The sequence below is a fragment of the Herpailurus yagouaroundi genome, unplaced genomic scaffold, assembly GCF_014898765.1.
Source record: "Herpailurus yagouaroundi ecotype Mexico unplaced genomic scaffold, PumYag 29, whole genome shotgun sequence".
Classification (NCBI taxonomy): Eukaryota; Metazoa; Chordata; class Mammalia; order Carnivora; family Felidae; genus Herpailurus; species Herpailurus yagouaroundi.
In genome coordinates, this window is record NW_024412377.1 from 64262346 (window position 1) to 64272217 (window position 9872).

Genomic DNA, 9872 nt, shown 5'->3' on the forward strand with positions numbered 1-9872 from the left:
CGCGTAATTAACTGAACAAATATAATGAATCTATCTGCAGTGACATGATAGTTGGTGCTGAATCCTATTAAAGCACATTTAATTAAAAATGCATTAAACCTTCAAGCTTTGGAACACACCCTGCCCTTCTTCAAAGCTTCCCCTCCATTAAAGCCTTCCCCACTATTAACTGTGAGTCAGCGTGTGACCCTGTGGGCATGACCGGGTGAGATGAAGTGGCTCTTAAATGCCTGAACCAGTCTATCACAGGCACTAATGGATTTAAATCGGGGAGATTAATTCCATTCACTCGGCTCCTTGTCTCAGAAGCAACTGTCACGCTGAGCCTAATTGCTGGAGATGGTTGACGGCTCTGGGTGGACAGCCTCCTGAAGTTGGTTTTTGGCCCATGGTCAATTATTTGGGCTTCTGTGCAGTGGGGATATAAGGATGATTAAGATCCGCAGACAACCCAACAGCCCTTGTTTACCATTAACTTCCTTCTTCTCGGCAGCCGAGTTTCTCCAGGCACCGGAGGCAGCGAGGTGCGGTGCGAGCCTGTCTGGGTTGGGACCTCAGCTCTTCCCCCCACCCGTGTGCTATATGGCTACAGTCACGGAGGGTGTCGCAAGCTATGGTCCTCCTGGAGTGCCTTTCTCCTTCTTCTCTGCCTAATCCGTTCCTACCTACCCTCCACACACTGGCTGAACGAATGGGTAAGTAAATAAATGAGAGGAGTGGCCAGCAGCCTCCAAGGGGGGAAATGCGAAATCTTACACCTGCTCAGGCTCCTCTGCAGAGGGTGCGTAAAGGATGGAATTACCCTCCTTGGCTCTACACCATCCCTTGTCCGGAGCAGGCATTATTGCCAGCCCCTCTTTCTAAAGCCGGGTTCTGAGCCGCAGAAACCGAACGTGAAATTGATCAACGTCATGGAGAGATAAGGGGCAAAAAGCCAGGATTTGAACCTCCAGTCCCTTGCCTCTATTCCATACTGCCTCTGAGTAATCTCTAGGCTCGTTGCTTATTCAGCCGCTGATTCATTAAGAGCTGGCAGAAGGAGCTTCCTGCCGAGGCAGAATGGGAGAAAGCCTGTCTCTGAGCAGTGCCTGGTGGGGGGGGGGGGGGAGGAGAAGGGGACAGGAGACATGACCCGGCGGCTGGGCCAGGGCTGCTGCTCCTGCCACAGATACATGCCGTGCATGACTGACTTCATAAGCAAGGGACCTGCGCAAAAACCAGAAGGGCCCCAGGTGCAACGCTCTGTTATCGTCTTCAACTTCTTAGTCATTTTTGATCAAGAGCCCCCTCACTTTTTATTTTGCACCGGGCCCTGTCAGTTATGCAGCCAGTCCTGGTGCTGAGGGCAGGTTCGGGGTGTGGGTCCTGCCCACCCCTCCGTGACCTTCCCTGACTCTCCAGATGCCTTACCAAGAAGCCTTTTCCTTGACGGTGGCGTCACGTCCGCCTTCCCTCGCAAAGCTGTTGACCTATGGTAAGGCACCCAGCGCACAGCAGGTGCTCGGTAACTGAGAGGCAAGGGGGTTGCCGCGGCTGTGTCAGAAGCCTGGTTCGCCACTGAGTTCTTGCAGACCGCCGAAGGCTTCTGAATTATCGGTCGTTTTTAGCTCCATGGCAAACGCGTGATCCAGCAAAGCATTTCCAGAGCTTAGTTCTGCAGAGCCTTTCTTTAGCCAACAGCAAGCGCTGTGCGGTCATATTCCTTTTGGAAATGCTGCTCACCCCATCCTCACCGAGAATCACGGGATGCCTTAGCACGTTCGAGACTCTGAGAAGTCCAGCAGCAAAGACACCTTTTGACTCTGCTGATGCCAGCCTTCTCCCAATCTCAGTGGCCATGGATGCATTTTTCCTCCCTGATCCACTTATTCACATCCCACGGGATCTGGTCCCGAAAGGGTGGTGATGAAGGGGCGCCTGAGTGGCCCGTGGTTAAGCATTTGACTTGGGCTCGGGTCACGATCTCGTGGTTCATGAGTTTGAGCCCCACATCGGGCTCTGCGCTGACGTTGCGGAGCCTGCCTCGGATTCTCTGTCTCCCTCTCTCTCTGTCCCTCCCCCCCCACCCCTCTCTCTGAAAAATAAACATTAAAAACAAGAGTGGAGATGAAGATGTGGGTGGAAGAGTGAGAGTTAACAGCAAAGAGGGAAGACAAATGTTGTAACGCGGCATCTGCACACACTCAGTCTGTGTCAAAAGGGCCAAAACTTTGTTGCCTTTGCCTTGTTGCTTTCTCCTCCCCGGCGTTTGTTAGGAACGACAGCAAGCCGGCGAGACCATCTTAGCCCGCCTGGGCTATTGCAGCAGCAGAGGACGTAACTGTCTGCAGAACGCGTTGCCCAAAGAATGGAGAGCAGGGACTTTCTGGGCGGCGGCGAAGGGGGGTGGCGGCTGGGGACTTAACAGATGCTCATAAACAAATGAGATCACTTCGAACAAAGTAATCAAAGCATCAAATGATATAAACACCACATTAGGGTATAATGTGAATCATCCTTGTGGTCAGACATGCACAGATCAGCTGCAAAGAGCAACCTGATCCCAGAACCTCGGCTCCCATGACTGGTGTGAAACATGAACAGAAAAATGGAAGGAAGCCTGCCGACACAGACACTCTAGAAGCTGAGCTCTGACAAAGAATGCTGTCGGCAGTCCCGAGCCACACGTCTTCAAGGAAGAATGAAGTCCCGGTGCTTTTGGAGCAGAAGAGGACTTTCTAGAAGGACACACCGAGGACTGGTGAGTTTGGAGGGACTTGCCTTGCTAGCAGAGGACAAAATCAGGTCTCAGGTCCAGGTTCGTAAATGTAATTTCAACTCTTTGCACCAGGTGCTACCACTGTCAATCTCCTCGGCGCTCAGCATCCTCTTGGCTTCTTCCTACAAGACTGGGGACCCTTCCCTGAGGACTCGTTGGCTGCAGAAGCTTGCTGTTCTATCACAGGACGGGCCGAAATGCCAGACAGTGTGCAACCCCAAACATTGAGATGGGGAGCTGGCGTAAATATCACACCTCGCATGCTACTCATGGGGAGGGGGCAGCTCTGAGTCGTCAACCTCACAGAGGTCCGCTGCGAGGCTGTACTCAGGTGCCCAGTTCAGCCATCGGTTCATTAATGTGAGCTGTGCTAAATCCTGTCCTTTCCTGGCTCTCTGCTGTGCGCCTCCAATTGCGTTTCCTGGGATCCTGTCCCAAATAAGCCACTTGAACTCAGAACCCTGTCTCCAAATTGGCTTCTGGGGCAATCCACCTGCAAATGACTTTCTTTTTATTGTACTCAAGTGATTTAAGGAGAGGAGACTCTGGCTCCTAGGATAAGGACACTACAGAGATGACATCTCCAGGATATGACTCCTTTGAGCAGATGGCAAATCATCTTTCCATTGTTGTCCAGTGGTTACAATAGCTGATAGGAGATGTTACGCTGCCATTCTTTTCTTCAATCCGTGATGTTTATTGATCTTCTACGCTGGTCAGGCATGGGCTGGACACTGGATGTGTAGACTGGGTCAGAGCCTTCAAGGCTAGCAGGAGGATGGCAGTATTTATTCACTCATACATTCGTATACTTTCATGTAATAAATCTCTATTGAGGGCCGATTTTGTACTCAGCACTGCTGGGAATACAGAGGAGGGAAAAAAAGATATCATTTCTAGCCTCAGCTTACCATCCAGCAAAAGAGAAACACTTGAAACAGATAACACAGTCCTTGGACAAGCACCATGGGAAAAAAAGTGTATGGTGGCCATGATCATATAGGAGCAGTGTACTCAGAGTTAACGGGTCAGGGATGATAGCTGGTGTAAAAATTACGATCACAAAACCATGACCAAGATGTTTATCCTGTTAATTTCTTGAGACTGAGAACATATCACAGAGTATGACTAAAAGTCCTATTAAATTTCATTGATTTGAGGGAAATGGGAAGTTTTGTCAAAGTATGAATCTTATACAAAGATGCACAAAGTTTCCATTTACCATAAATCTAGGCTGCATCTTGAAATCAGTCAACTGGGAGTACAAACTACCAGGTAATTCTGAGACACGAAGCACAGTGAAGGGATGCCCTACACATCTTCTTTAACCAATTGATTGGGAATAGCTCCATTTTACAGGGGAGGACTGAGGTGGCCCAAATCATTCTCCTCTCCTGGTAATCGCTTCCCCGTAAGGGTGGTCTGAGCCTAGTGACTTGCTTCCAACAAGCAGAATATGGCAAATATGGAAGGATGTCAGTACATTGACTCAGTAATCAAATCCCTTCCAAAGAAGAGAAGCCCAGGGCCAGATGGCTTTACTGGTGAATTCTACCAAAAATTTAAAGAAGAATGAACATCAATTCTCAAACCCTCCATAAAATTGAAGGGGAGGGAACACTTTCAAAGTCATTCCATAAAGCCAGCATTGTCCTGATACCAATGACAGACAAAGACACTAAGAAAACTACAGACCAATATCCCTGATGAATATTGATGCAAAAATCCTCAAAATAAAACACTGGCAGACAGAATTCAATGACACGTTAAAAGGATTACACACCATGACCAAGTGGGATTTATTCCTGGAATTCAAGGATGGTTCAACACAAAAAAATATCAATCAATGGAATACATCATATTAACAGAATGATTGCGGGGGGGGAACCCACAGGATCATCACAACTGATGCAGAAAAATCACTTAATAAAATCCCATACTCTTTCATGAAATAAAAAAGCACCCAACAAGCTAGGAATAAAAGAATATCACCTCAACATCAAAAAGACCATACATGAGAAACCCACAGCCAACATGACACATAATGGTGAAAGACTAAAAGGTTTTCCTCTAAGATCGGTTCTAGACAGGTATGCCCACTTTACCACTTCTTTTCAAAATAGTACAGGAAGTCCTGGCCAGAACAATCAAGTGGAAGGAAGGAAGGAAGGAAGGTGAAAGAAAGAAAAAAAGAAAGAAAGAAAGGAAGAAAGAAAGAAAGAAAGAAAGAAAGAAAGAAAGAAAAGGAAACATTATCTCTGCTCACAGATGGCATGATCTAATACATGGAAAACCCTAAAGATCACACACACACACACACACACACACACACACACACACACAAATCCTGTTAAAGCTAATACATGAATTCAGCAAAGTTGCAGGATATAAAATCAACCAGTTGTGTTTATATAGACAAACAATGAACATTCCAAAAAGGAAAGTAAGAAAACAGTTTCATTCACAATAGCATCAAAAAGAATGGAATGAACTTAACCAAAGAAGTAAAAGACCTGTATGGTGAAAACTGGAAAACATTGCTGAAAGGAACTAAAGATGACAAAAATAAATGGAAAGACATCCCATACTCGTGGGTTGGAAGACTTAATAACGTTAAGATGTCAAAATTAGCGACCTACAGATTCAATGCAGTCCTTAGCAAAATCCTAACAACTTTTTTGGCAGAAGTAGAAAAAACCCATCCTAAAATTCACACAGAATGTCAAGGAAATCCGGATAGCCCAAACAATCTTGAACAAAAGAGAAACAAACGTGAAAGTTTCACACTTCCTGAATTGAAAACTTATCACAAAACTACAGTAATGAAAACAGTGTGGGTACAGGCATATAAAATGGCCAGCCCAGAAATAAACCTTGCTTATATGGTTAAATGATGTTGACAAGGATGCCAAAACCATTCAGTGGGAAAGAACAACCTTTTCAACAAATGGTGCTGGCAAAACTGGATATCCATGTGCAAAAGGATGAACTTGGACCCTTCCCTTACACCATTACAAAAATAAACTCAAAATGGAACGAAGACCTACACAGAAGACCTCAAGCTATAATCTTCTTGGAGAAAACATAGAGGAAAAGTTTCATGCCATTGTACTTGGTGATCATTTTTTGGATAAGACACCAAAAGCACAGGTGACATCACACTGGACTGCATCACATTGAAAACCTCTGTGCCTCAAAGGACCCAATCAACAAGTAACATGAGACAAAATATTTGCAAGTCACATATCTGATCAGAGGTTAATATCCAGGATGGACAAAGAATTTTTTCAACTCGACAACAAAACACAAGCAACTCAATTAAAACATGAGCGAAGGACTTGAATAAACATTCCTCTAAAGAAAATAAATTGCCACTAAACACGAGAAAAATGCTATCACTAATTATTAGAGAAATGCAAATAAAAACCTTACTGAGATACCATTTCACATCCATTAAAATGGCTACTATATATTTTTTTTAAATAAAGGAAAAAAAAGAGGATCTTGGGTGGCTCAGTTGATTAAGCTTCCAACTCTTGGTTTCAGTTCAGGTCACGATCTTGTGGTCCGTGGGATGGAGTCCCATGTCGGGCTCCGCACTGTCAGCTTGGGATTCTCTCTCTCCATCTCTCTCTGCCCCTCCCCCACTTACCACACAGGTGCCTTCTCTCTCTCAAAAATAAATAAATAAGCATTTTTTAATAATAATAAAGGAAAAAGAAAAAGAAAATACCAAGTGTCGATGGCAAGAATGTGGAGAAATCGGAACCCTTGTGCTCTGTCGATGGGAATGTCAAATGGCGTGGCTGCTGAGAGAAACAGTATGACAGTTCCCCCAAAAATTACAAATAGAGGGGCGCCTGGGTGGCGCAGTCGGTTAAGCGTCCGACTTCAGCCAGGTCACGATCTCCCGGTCCGTGAGTTCGAGCCCCGCGTCGGGCTCTGGGCTGATGGCTCGGAGCCTGGAGCCTGTTTCCGATTCTGTGTCTCCCTCTCTCTCTGCCCCTCCCCCATTCATGCTCTGTCTCTCTCTGTCCCAGAAATAAATAAAAACCGTTGAAAAAAAATTTTTTTTTTAAATTACAAATAGAATTTCCATATGATCTAACAATTCCACGTATGGGTATATACCCAAAAGAATTGAAGGTAGGTACTCAAAGAGATATTTGTATACCCGTGTTTATAGTAGCATTATTTACAACAGCCAGAAGGGGAATGCAGTCAAAGCGTCCGTCAAGGGACGAATGGATAAACACGATATGCTTATATACCGACAGTGGAATCTTACCCAATCTACAAAGGAAGGAAAGGACACATGCTACGACACAGATGAACCTCGAGGACACTATGGTGAGCGAAATAAGGCTTTCATGAAAACAAAATACTGCAGGATTCCACTTGTATGAGGTAGCTAGAGTAGCGAAATTCATAAAAAGAGAAAGGAGAATGGTGGTTGCCGGGGGCTGGGAGAGGTGGGGTTGGGACATTGTTTAATGGGTATAATTTTAGTTTTGCAAGATGAAAGAGTTCTGGAGATTGGTTGCACAACAGTGTGAATGTACTTAATACCAAACAGTACTCGTAAAAGTGGATACGATGGCCAATTTTATGTTATTTATGTGTGTTTTGCCACAATTAAAAATGTAAAAAAAGTAAACATAAAAAAAGACAGCAGAACAAGAAGAGAGTCACAGGAACAACAGCAACGATAACAAAAACGAAACAAGATCAAACAAAGTGATGTGGGGTGATTTCTGAGATACGGATGATAAAAGAGTGTGTCTTTGATTTTATGCTCTCTTGCTTGCTCTGAGGAAGCTTGCTGCGCTGTTGGAAAGGTCCATGTGGCAGGGAACTGAGGGTGGCCTCCAGCCAACCACCAGCAAAGAATTGGGGCCCTCCATACTACAACCTGCAAGAAACTGAATCCTTCCACTGGCCACATAGGGGAGCTTAGAAGCAGATTCTTCTCCGGTTAAAAGTTAATGGGACTATAGCCCTGACCAACACCTTGATCACAGCCTGGACCAGACCCTGAAGCAGGGCTGAGCTTAACTGTGCCCAGATTCCTGACCCACAGAAACTATAAATAATAAATATTGTCATTTTAGGCTACTAAGTTTTGGGGTAGTTTGTTATGCAGCAATAGCTAGCTAATACAAAGACACCGAGCTCGAAAGAGAATCAACATGTAGCAAGTGAGTGATGTCTGAAGTATGTGGGGCTCCAAAGTTCCCTTTCCACACCACTCATGTCCTTTCCTCAAAAGCCTCTTTCTGGGTGAACAAAGCAGTTGAGGGGTACCATACCAGATTTCAACATTTTTAACACACGCTGCTCTGCCCAAGGAAGACTCATGACTCCTTGACTCGCAAGAAGTTGAAGTAGTTTCCTGGTAAACACACCCAATAAAAATCTAAGACAGAAAATAAAAGATACAGAAACAGAGTATGATTAATAGGCATACCTTTGTGCTAAAATCATTTTATTTGATTCAAGCAATTCAAAAACTGTAATGGGGAGTTGTGGGAAGGTCATGTAATGTCAGTCACAGACAACAGAAGCATTCGCTTACCTCACTCCATCCTTCCAGAAATGGAAAAACATCTGAGAGTTTACAATCGGTAGGAAAAACCATGGTCTCCTGATCCCTAAGATGAGGTTCCACTTTTATTTTTAATTTTTTTTTTTATGGTTCTTTATTTTTGAGACAGAGACAGAGCATGAGCAGGGGAGGGGGAGGGAGACACAGCATCGGAAGCAGGCTCCAGGCTCTGAGCTGTCAGCACAGAGCCTGACACAGGGCTTGAACCCACAAACTGTGAAATCATGACCTGAGCCAAAGCCGGACACTTAACCCACTGAGCCACCCAGGTGCCCCGAGGTCCCCCCTTCCAATAAAGCTAGTTAAAGGCTGTAATCTACATACCTGTGAAAATCCCGTGGCTCAGAGGCTTGGCCTTAAAAATCTAAGTCCCAAAATAAAAGCAAAGGCTGTCCCTTGAGGCCTGACACACAGAGACAAGGACGCTGTTAGCCACCAGCACGCTGGCCAGGCATTGTCCCGGGGCCCTCCCAAGAGCAGTGGCAACGAGGCATGTGATAAAATTACCCGTGGGCTGAGGAACAACGCCAATGAGAATGGTAAGTATAGCTACCCTGTACTGAATTCCTCGGACATCCCGGGTTTTACGTTCATGCAACACAGAACAGTAAGTTCAAAGTACGGGCTCTAGAGCTGACGGTCACAGCTGGAATCCCGCTCTGCCAGCTGTGTGGCTCTGGAAGGCTTTTTGGCTCCTTTTTGCCTGTTTCCTTGCCCAAAATGGGGCCGATAGTCATTATCTCATAAGGTCGTTATGAAGGTTAAGTAGCATAAAGCACATACGTCATACAGATCAGTGCCTGTACAGGGCAAGCAATCAACACATGTGTGAGTTGTTGCTGTTACCATTATCACCATCTTTCTCAAGGTTACCACCTTCATCACTTCCTCTAGTGGGCGCACACAGTAATGCCAGCTAAGATTCAGGAACCGGGTTTTCTGTTTGTCAGATGAGGACGTGGAGGCTCAAAGGGGTGATAGGCCTGTCCCAAGGTCACGTGGCCAACGAGGGATGACCTGGGACTCCCCTCCAGGTGTGTCTGACTCCAAGGCCAGTGTGATATTTCCACGACACCAGGCTCGGATGCGGATCTACGCCATTTCTCTTCTAATTCACTCAGGCACTTGCCCTCCTGCTTTCAGGTCTCCCTTGACTTATTCCAACTCTGAATGTCCACTGCCCGGTGGATTGAGTAGAAGCAAATGTAAAGACATAAGAGACTTTGGGAAACTTGGGGGGTGGAATGGGGAGGAGAGACACTTCCGACTTTTGAGAACATATAATACGGAAGCGGCTATTTTCTGAACGCGGAGTCTATAAATGAACTTCCCATGTATGGATTTCCATAACGTTTACAACATCCCAGTGAAATGTCAATTAGCATGCCTATTTTAAAGATCATTCTCCTTCCTCTCCTCCTCTTCTTCTTCTTCTTCTTCTTCTTCTTCTTCTTCTTCTTCTCCTTCTTCTTCTTCCTCTTCCTCTTCCTTCAAATGAATTTGCTGAGG

At 45.4% G+C, this 9872-nt stretch overlaps 2 long non-coding RNA genes across 2 annotated transcripts; both read left to right on the forward strand.

Annotated features, from left to right (window-relative positions):
• Positions 1-289: 289 nt before the first annotated feature.
• Positions 290-3599, forward strand: LOC121011237 (uncharacterized). Its single transcript, XR_005781551.1, has 2 exons — positions 290-695; positions 2508-3599. It is a non-coding gene; the product is annotated as an uncharacterized LOC121011237 (long non-coding RNA).
• A 3368-nt stretch (positions 3600-6967) lies between these two features.
• LOC121011240 (uncharacterized) lies at positions 6968-7873 on the forward strand. The gene is made up of 2 exons (XR_005781552.1): positions 6968-7108; positions 7577-7873. It is a non-coding gene; the product is annotated as an uncharacterized LOC121011240 (long non-coding RNA).
• Positions 7874-9872: the final 1999 nt, after the last annotated feature.